Genomic DNA, 9,194 nt, shown 5'->3' on the forward strand with positions numbered 1-9,194 from the left:
CACCCTTAGTGAGGGAACCCTCCCCCCACTAAGGGCGTCATCCCCTCACTAAAGGCGACATTGCCCTTAGTGAGGTAGGGGGTGGACCACCTCTCTCTCTCTCTCTCTCTCTCTCTCTCTCTCTCTCTCTCTCTCTCAAATAATTCCCTCCTCCCTTACTCTCTCTTTCTCTTCTTTTTTCCTTTTTTTTTCTTTTTTTTCTCAGCACTTTTCTATTTCTTGTCTCTTTTTCTCTATTTTTATTCAAAACCCTAAAATTTTATTTTTTTTAAAATCTCTTTTTACCCTAAAAGTTTGTTTTGTTTCTCTATTTATATATCTTTTTTGTTGGTTTATCTTCTCTTTCTTTTTTTAATATCTCTGCTATTGTTCACTTTGTTTGGTTGTTCTCTTTCTTTCCTCTTCCAATCTCCTTCCTTCTGGTCTTATTTAGCAATCTCTTACTTTTCTCTCTCGTCTCTTGCTTGTCCACTTTTCTACATGACGCATCCCCAACTTGAAAAAGGGACATGGATGTTCTTAACGTTCAATGGCACAAAATTAGCTACTACCACCGTGTTGCATTTAAACCCCACTGTCGATACCGTCGTCCATAGAATTCTGTTGCTGCCTGGGTATATTAGTGTGTCGATTGAAGATGTCGAAGTGGGATAAGTACCCCTTCCTTTTCCCTTGAAGATGGTGATATCCTCACATTAAATCAAACCAAAGGCTACATCATTGTATGGCTAACAAGAGATTGTATAAGTGTTGTTATATATCTCTCTCACCTTTACAATTATGCTCTTTTTTTGTGGCTTTACTGAGAGTAATTTGTCTTGTATATATGTCGAGGTGTTTAGATTGATCCACATTTCAATGGAAACCCAGTTTGTAATTAAATCTCCAAAGCGTGCACAATGCTTAAAGAGCACACCTACAAGGAAAGCAAGCCAAGAAGTAACAAGTACGAAGAAGAGGAGGAAAATAGTGTAAGAAGAAGAAGATGATGATTGGGATCCTCCACAAAGAATTCTAAGTTGATCTTCTAAGTCCACAAAAAAAGGTGCTTCTTTGAAATCCATGAGAGAAACAAAGGAAGTAGGAGAGGTGAAAGAGGAAACTGAAAAAGAAGGCGAGACTGAACACCACTGGTCACACATGCAATTCGTTTAGAACTCCTACGTGATGGTCTGAACAGAGTAAAGATAATTGTTATCCACTTTTTACCAAATCTTGTATAAGGTATTTTTATGAAGCACAACCTGTGTGTGTACATTATAAGTGAAGAAATCCACTCCTTTGCCACCTATTCCCTTGTGTAAACTTGTGCCTAACCCCTCTATACAAAGAGTGTAGTTTAGGTACAAGAAGATGGCAAGGGAATTCTACACAAATGATTATGTTGTTGATCGATGTAGGTTCATTTGCTCTATCTCCTCATTCCACATAACGCCTTCATAGGACCTTACCATACATAGCATATGCACTATTATGTGCAGTTAAAGATAGCTGGTTGCTTAAAGATTATGGAAAAAATGGAGTTCCTCAGGTATAAAAAAAATTACCTACTCCAATCAAAGATCATGTAGACGATGAGGCAACTTTAAAGAGGAGAAGGGTTTAGTGATTTTTCAGTGATGAGATCATGATACTCATCAATATTATATATTATTTTGTTTGTAATTTTTATTGGAAATTTTTATCTCTCATAGAAAGAGTATTCCAACTCAAAATGCATACTATTGTAAATTGCCTCGTGCGCTTCTACCCATGCATAGACTACCCATGCTTTGTCTGTAGGTGTAGATAATCTTGATAAGTTAGATGAATATGGTAAAATTTTTTTGCTTAGATACAAGAAACCAACTAACAAATTTGGTTACAAGAAACCAACTAACAAAGTTGGCAATCATCTACTCCAATACAAAAATAACCAGAATTGAATTAATGGAGTTTTGTATCATTACATTCTATTAATCTAGCAGTGATTTACATACATCTTGTTTTCTCTCCACATGTTCAGGCCTTCAATAGCTATTGGATTTTTAAAGGCTTCAGCTCTTTTTTTGTTTCCTCTCCTCTATTTCTTTGAGTGTTTGAAGCAATATCCAGTGTCAAATTCCTATATAAATCAGTAATCACTTGCTTCGGATGCCCTCTTGAGATCATGAGCGACAATGGCACACACTTCATTAATAATGTGATGCAATTCGTCTTACAAGAATTCCTAGTCATTCACAAAAAATCCTTCCCTTACTGTCCCCAAGCTAATGGCCAAGAAAAAAGCACAAATAAAGTCCTTTGTATCATTTTAACCAAAACAATTGAGGCCAGTCGTAAATGATTAGGAACAAAAACTACATGCGGCACTCTTGGCCTATCAATGCAACACCCTTTAGTTTAACCTATGGTGATGAAGTGGTCATGCCTATGGAGTTCTTGGTCCCCAACTTGCGAATTGCAATAAAGGAAAAACTCACAGGCAATGTCCTCGGCTATTGCCTCTTTAAGCTAGAAAATCTTGTTGAAACACGCCTTCTCGCTATATATAGTACGATTGTCGAAAAACTGAGAAGTAAACAATGGTTTGATGATCAACTTAAGGACAAACAAATGAATGACGGCGTCATGGTCATCCTCTTTAGCATAAAAACCACAAAAAGAAACTCAAACACAGAGGCTCAGGACCTTTCCTAGTCATTTGAGATAACCCCGCAAGGCGCAGTGTGCATCAAAACACTCGACGATGTCGAGATGACAAGATATTTCAATGGTAGCAAACTGAAATGCTACTATGGCCCAGTCACCGACGAGTCCACACTAAGGGCCATCCATGATTAAAAAAACAACGAAAAGCACAGCATAAAGAGATGAAAGAAACTACCCAACGAGAGGCAAAAGAACACCTAGCCAAATTCGAGGGAAAAACATCATGGTCAACATGGCCAAAGTAGTAGACCTTAAAGAAGAAGATTGGGAAGTAAAACCTGCTCAATTGTGGTTAGGAATGACCACCCCAAAAAGATTCACCCAAAAATTGGCTCTTATTGTTGATACAGGGGCTAATCACAATTTAATGTCCTATGACACATGGCTCTCCCTTGGAAGATCCCCATTAAAAGATACCCCAGCCCACGGTCACAATAGTGGCCTCGCAAACAAGCAGTTCAATGTTCAGGCATAGTCACAACCTTATTCCACATTGGAAATAATCCCTTGGAAGGGAAGTTTTTTGTGATGCATACAAGAACTATGCGTGAAGAAATTCTTCTCAGACGAGGATGGATGGGACACAACCGCTGCAACATTGACTGGGATGCAAGGACCGCCACCCTATAGTTGGCCTTCGGCTAGGTTACAGTCCTAATGACAGAAGAAGAACCCGTGCCCTCCGATTACTCATTCCAAGATGATAAATCCCCTCCTCTCCTCACCACTATTATTCTGCCCTCCAACCAACACCAATCCATGCCACTTAAAAAGAGGCCTCTTCCCACTCTGAACACCTAGTTGCCTCGCATCTCCTCACCACTACCCAACTCAGCAGCCCAACCCGACATCCCAAATTCCACCACCGCCTGACCCCCCTCACAAGATTAACCCCACTCTCACAACACTAACCCTAATAACAAATCTAATCGACGCACACAAGGCAAGCAATCTCGCTAGTGGATACCTAAGAAACTTCTCATGGCCCAAGGATATTATGAAGGTACCACTACTCTATGGATCCCCCACCGATCCACTTTCCACACTCACACACTGGCAAAAATATCTCCTTGTCCCTCTCGACGAAAACCCATTTAGCAACCCCCAGCTCATAGGGTACAAGACAATCACCGACCCAAATGCTCCCCAAGGCCAAACCGTCCTCGCCCACTCCCTGAGCCTTGCCCATAGACAAATTACTAGTGGATCCCTAAGCCTCAACTGCTTCAAGCTCAAAACAACTATCAAGGCAATTGCCAAATTTGGGTCCCCAAACATCCAAGGTACCCCCTTCCCACCCTTGTCATCTCGCAACAATTACCAACATTCCAATGGAATCCCAAAGTGGCCTCCGCCCCACCACTAGTACTGCAAAGGACAAAGGAAAACAAAAACTTCACGATGCACCCTTGCCCCTCCAACCGCAGCCCATGGTCCCTAACTGTGATATACCCTCGACTTCCGCTTACTCCTCCACCACTCATTATCTGGCTCCCTCGCTGTACTCCCACTCAACCCTTGGCCTCTCTAACCTCAGTTGTTGTTCTATGCCCCTCCAAGCCTCCACACTTCCACGCGTGATACCAGCCATGTCACAACCAAATTGGAGCCATTTTATCACTTTGGCAAACTTGGCATGGAGTCAGTACAAAACCATGGGGTGCTGGCTCCATAGCCCAGGGGTACAAAACCTATTTGCACAGTGCCAAAAAAAAAGTAGAAGAAGAAAGAAATACACAACTGTACCATCTGTCGGAAGACACGGCCATACCCTTGTGATGACATGGTCTTACACTTATCAATAGCCCAAGCCACATCCATACCAACCTAATGCACAACCATACCAACCCCAAGCCACGGTCGTACCAACCATAAGCCACGGTCATACACCAAACATAAGTCACGGCCGTACCTTGGCAAACTGAGGCCATGCCCGTTTCGATCCTATTTGCCACAACTGTTTCCTTGCCAACAACCAACCAATCCATGATTGTACCTTTTTGGTTGACACGACCGTACCTTTCTGTGCCACGCTCGTGTCCTTCTTGCAAAACTATAAAAAGGGACCCACCACTTCATTTTCCTCACTCTTTTCTTTCTACCTATCCAAACTCTTGCCAATTTTTTTCTTGAGCTCTCCCCTTCTCGTCAGCCTATCCTCTGCACAATGGTCGAGCATTCAGACTCCTCCCTCGAGGTCCACACCCATACCCCACACAGAAGAAGAAGCGTCTGGCAAGGGGCCGCTTTGAGGAACATGCAAAGAAACCCACCCAGTTATCCCCCCTAGGGGAGACCTTGATGTGTCAGGTCCGTGGTGGACACACCGTCCATAGCCTTATGAAAAACAATCATAAGGTGGAGCACAAGCTCCTATACTATACATGGCCTTATTATAGAGTTGTGCGGACCTAGCCATTATCACCCACCTGGAGCAGATTGGGATTGACAATCTGCCCACACTGCGCCCAGATTTGTTCAATTGCCTCTATTTTACTACCAAGACGTATGACACCAATGCTGCTGCCAAACAAGACAAGTGCTGGTAATACAGGCCAAGCCCAGACCGTCCATCTTAGTCTCTCGATGTTGTCCGTGCCCTACATCTCCTGCTGGCAGATGGACCAGCCATATCTTCGTCTAACCAACGCCACCCGCCTTGTTCACGACACTTACCAAACAAGGAACCACAACCAAGGATGGGGTGGAGTGGTCTAACATCACCAAGCAGGAGCTCATCATGCCGGCCAAGGCCTTGTCATTTCTCCTCACCACCAGATGAACTGACCATTTAAGTCGGTGCAGCTTACCTACACTTGCTCAAATCCACCAAGGTGCACCTGTCAACTGGGCGGAGTACCTCCACAAGGAGCTACACTCTATATGTGCAAATTCATAGGGAAAGGTCGCGACCACATTACTCCTCACAAAAGTGCTATATCATGCCATAGGGTGGGATGAACTTCCCAAAGCCATCCAACTGGAGGGCCCCAATGTCGTTCTGACCTCTCTCCCTCCCCCTCGCTCCTCTCCCACCTCTCCACTCCCCCCAAGCGCCATGACCCCAACCCTCAGCCCCATAGGAGCAGGCTCCCCCCACTCCAGCTTGGCCTAGATACTGAGGCACAAGATGCCGAAGCCCGCCACAAGGCCACTGAGGAGGAGGCACAATGCAAAGCATTCTTTGATCAAAACCTATATGAGACACCACCACCCCTGGGCTCCTCTCCATTCCCTCTTCACTTCTTAAAATTTGGCCCCTCTTCCCTCACCTCCTCCCAACACAACACCCTAGAAACCCTCCGTTAGGTGCACATAGGCAGTTTCAGATCCCAAGAGGCTTATTCAGAGGGCATCTACACCACACATGGCTCAGTGTCAAATTTTGCCCAAGGCTTCTCAAACTTGGCCCGCGAGCTCATTAGCCCAGATGATAGCCTGCATGTACAAGCAACAAGAGCAAGTGTCTATGGCGCATCCAACATATGTTGCTAGCAAAATCCCAAGATCAATGGAGCCAGGAAGCCCTTTATGATGCCATCGTCGCTCGCCAACATTAACCTGCAAAATGGGCACTGGAGGATTGTGAGCAAACCATTGCAAACATCCTCTCCTCACTTTAGAGATTCAACAATAGCTCTAGGTAGCCCAAGATGCATAATAGCAAGCACTACACACCGTCTCTCTTGCCCAGGACGAAGCCTAGGACCTCCGACAAAGAGTGGCACAAGCTGAAGAGAACCTCACCACCACCACCACCCTTGCCTTCCAACAATACCACATGATCATCGAGGAAGCCTTCCAACATAAAGCCTCTCAACTCAAAGCCGTAGAAGCTCGGGCCACCCAACCCCCACCCACCCCATCTAGCCCTGCCCCGAGTGCGCTAAAAAGAAAGGTCGACACACTGATGGACACCACCACCAAAGTCCCAATCCTCACCATCCCTCCCTAGAACCCAGCCCAACTCCTCAAGATCTACTTCCGCACCATTCACCTCAATCTACTCCAACATGATATCTTCATCGACAAATCCCTCTCACAAGCCACACTCTCATAATATGTCCTCACCAACAAGCTACCCCGCCACTCCATCTCCCTATTGGCAACCTTTTTCTTTTAGGGACAGCTTTCTTTCACACATCCCACCATATTTTTTCATCTCCCTGCCCATCCTCTCCAAGACAATCTCATGAACTTGGCCCATCTCCTTCGCTTCGGGCAACCAACATAGCAAACCAACCCCATTGACCTCGCAGTCCTAGATGGGATATGCCCTTACCCATACTCCTCCCCTCGCACTGCTGACACCCTTTGATACCTCCACTACACTAGCTATAGGATATTGTATATGCGGCCTATGAATAACTTCGCCACTATGAGCTCCCGCCATTACAGCCGAAGGGCTCCTCATTCTTTATCAAACGGTGCCATCTTCAACTGGAGATCATACAGACCATAGGGATCATGCAGTTCGATGACTCCCACATGGCCTTCCTATGGAGTTTACCCCCCAAGAAGCCGTCGATGCCCAAACCTTCTTCCATTCCAAAAGCCCCGACAACACCTCCTCCGAAGATGATGACAACAACAATGACAACAGTGTGCAGAGGAGCCCCGAGCAACCACCCCCATCAGAAACCCCCCCTCATCTCCCTTGCATCAACCCCCCCCCTCCCAGCCCATCTCACCCCAGCACAAACACCCAACCCCCAACACCCAGCACCACCACACTTTCTCTCTTCCCCTCACAATCCTCTACACCCCCTCACCTACCACTCTGAATCTCCACTTAGGCCTTCCCATACCCCTCAAAGACATAGCCTTGACATTGACCATGCCTCCCCCTTTATTTACAACCCTCATCACCACGCTTGCCTTGTCATTCAGCCAACCCTCCTTCATCACAAAAACCACCTCTCAATTTCCCTTCTCCCACACCCTTGGAGGAAGGAGAAATCCCCCCACCACAAGATCAGGATGAGGTAGATCCCCTCCTGAACCCCCTCAATTGGCATGATCCATTAGATCACACGGAGTTTGAGCATGCAATAAACATCCTACTTGATCAATAACTCTAGGAGGCGCCCATCACGAGGGTGACCCCAACTGCATGGACATCCATGTCCTGCGGCCCTACCTCAACACATCAATAACTCTAGGAGGGTGACCCCAACCGCATGGACATCCATGTCCTGCGGCCCTACCTCAACACCAAACATTGCAAGTGGAAGCGTGAGCACCCCCCTTGTCAACGCAAAGGCTACCACAGGCCTCCCGCCCATTGCTCGCGCCATCACGTTTGAACTCGTGGGCGAGCAACCGGCCTGGTGTCGTCCTTTCCTCCTCAAACCCTTCATTCAGAAACAATACTACAAGTCATCATGCTAACTATGCTGGGCCTGTAACCCTTTTCATAAGGAGTAAGCCAAAAACCCAAAGTTTCACTACAACTTCCCTTGGTTTGCTCCTCCAATGCCCCAGAACCCTTGCATTGAGGATACCATGCTTAAATGTATACAGACCTTCATCGATAGATACGAGAAAGTGATGGATCCCGTAGTGGTGGCCACCATCCAATTTTTTAGCCTCATGCCTCATTACTCTCTTGGAAAACGTCCCAGATTGGCGCCACTACCATGAGGGCAGTCAAGGGCTTGGCCTTCAACCTCAACAAAGGCCCCACTCTAAAGCAACTTTTTGACTACTATGAGTGCATCCGATGGATGCCTGCCTGGCACCTACCAACATTCAAAGATAAAATGGAGACCGCTTTCTGGACAAGTTACAAAGTCTTCCATTGAGCCCCCTCACATCCCACATCATGGCGAGACATCATCCACACCTACTCAATCTACTATTGCTAGATCCCTTTCCAACTCCAAGGACGGATCTGAATTAGGGAAGGGGGTATGTTAACCACACTGGTTAACATCATTTTTTCAAGTGTGGTTATGCTTCTTGTAACCCATCATTATGTAAACGCGCTAAGCACTTAAGATATATGGGATGACCAAGCTTATGACTTCTATAATGCAAGTCGTAGGAATAAGCCTAGATGTACATAGAGCTAGGAAGCCAATTTTGGGCCCCCAATTATAAATGGGCGGCCGACCATTGTAAAAGTGAGCTCATGTATATAAGTGATTTATGAAATATGAAAAGGGACAATATCATTTGTCACAATTAAGTCTTGCCTTCTCTCCCTCTCTCACTCTCTTATGTTTGTGGTTCCCTCTCTCACTCTCTTATGTTTATGGTTGTAAGCTTGTGTTGGTGAATGCTTGCTTGCTTGATTGTGGTGTATGCAAATGGAGTGGATGGTGCTAGTCTAATCTTCTCTTCTCTTCACCCTTCTCTTGTCTCCCTCTCAAGATCCCTCTTCCATGCACATTGGCATTGAGTGGAGGTAGAGCTTTTCATAGCTCCCTTCTTCCTTGCTCACTACCTAGCTTGTGGGATCTCCATTTGAGTGACACAAGTGGAGGTGGAGTATATGCCAA

The sequence above is a fragment of the Cibotium barometz genome, chromosome 14 (genome assembly GCF_041138505.1).
Source record: "Cibotium barometz isolate CiBa-2024 chromosome 14, ASM4113850v1, whole genome shotgun sequence".
Taxonomy (NCBI): Eukaryota; Viridiplantae; Streptophyta; class Polypodiopsida; order Cyatheales; family Cibotiaceae; genus Cibotium; species Cibotium barometz.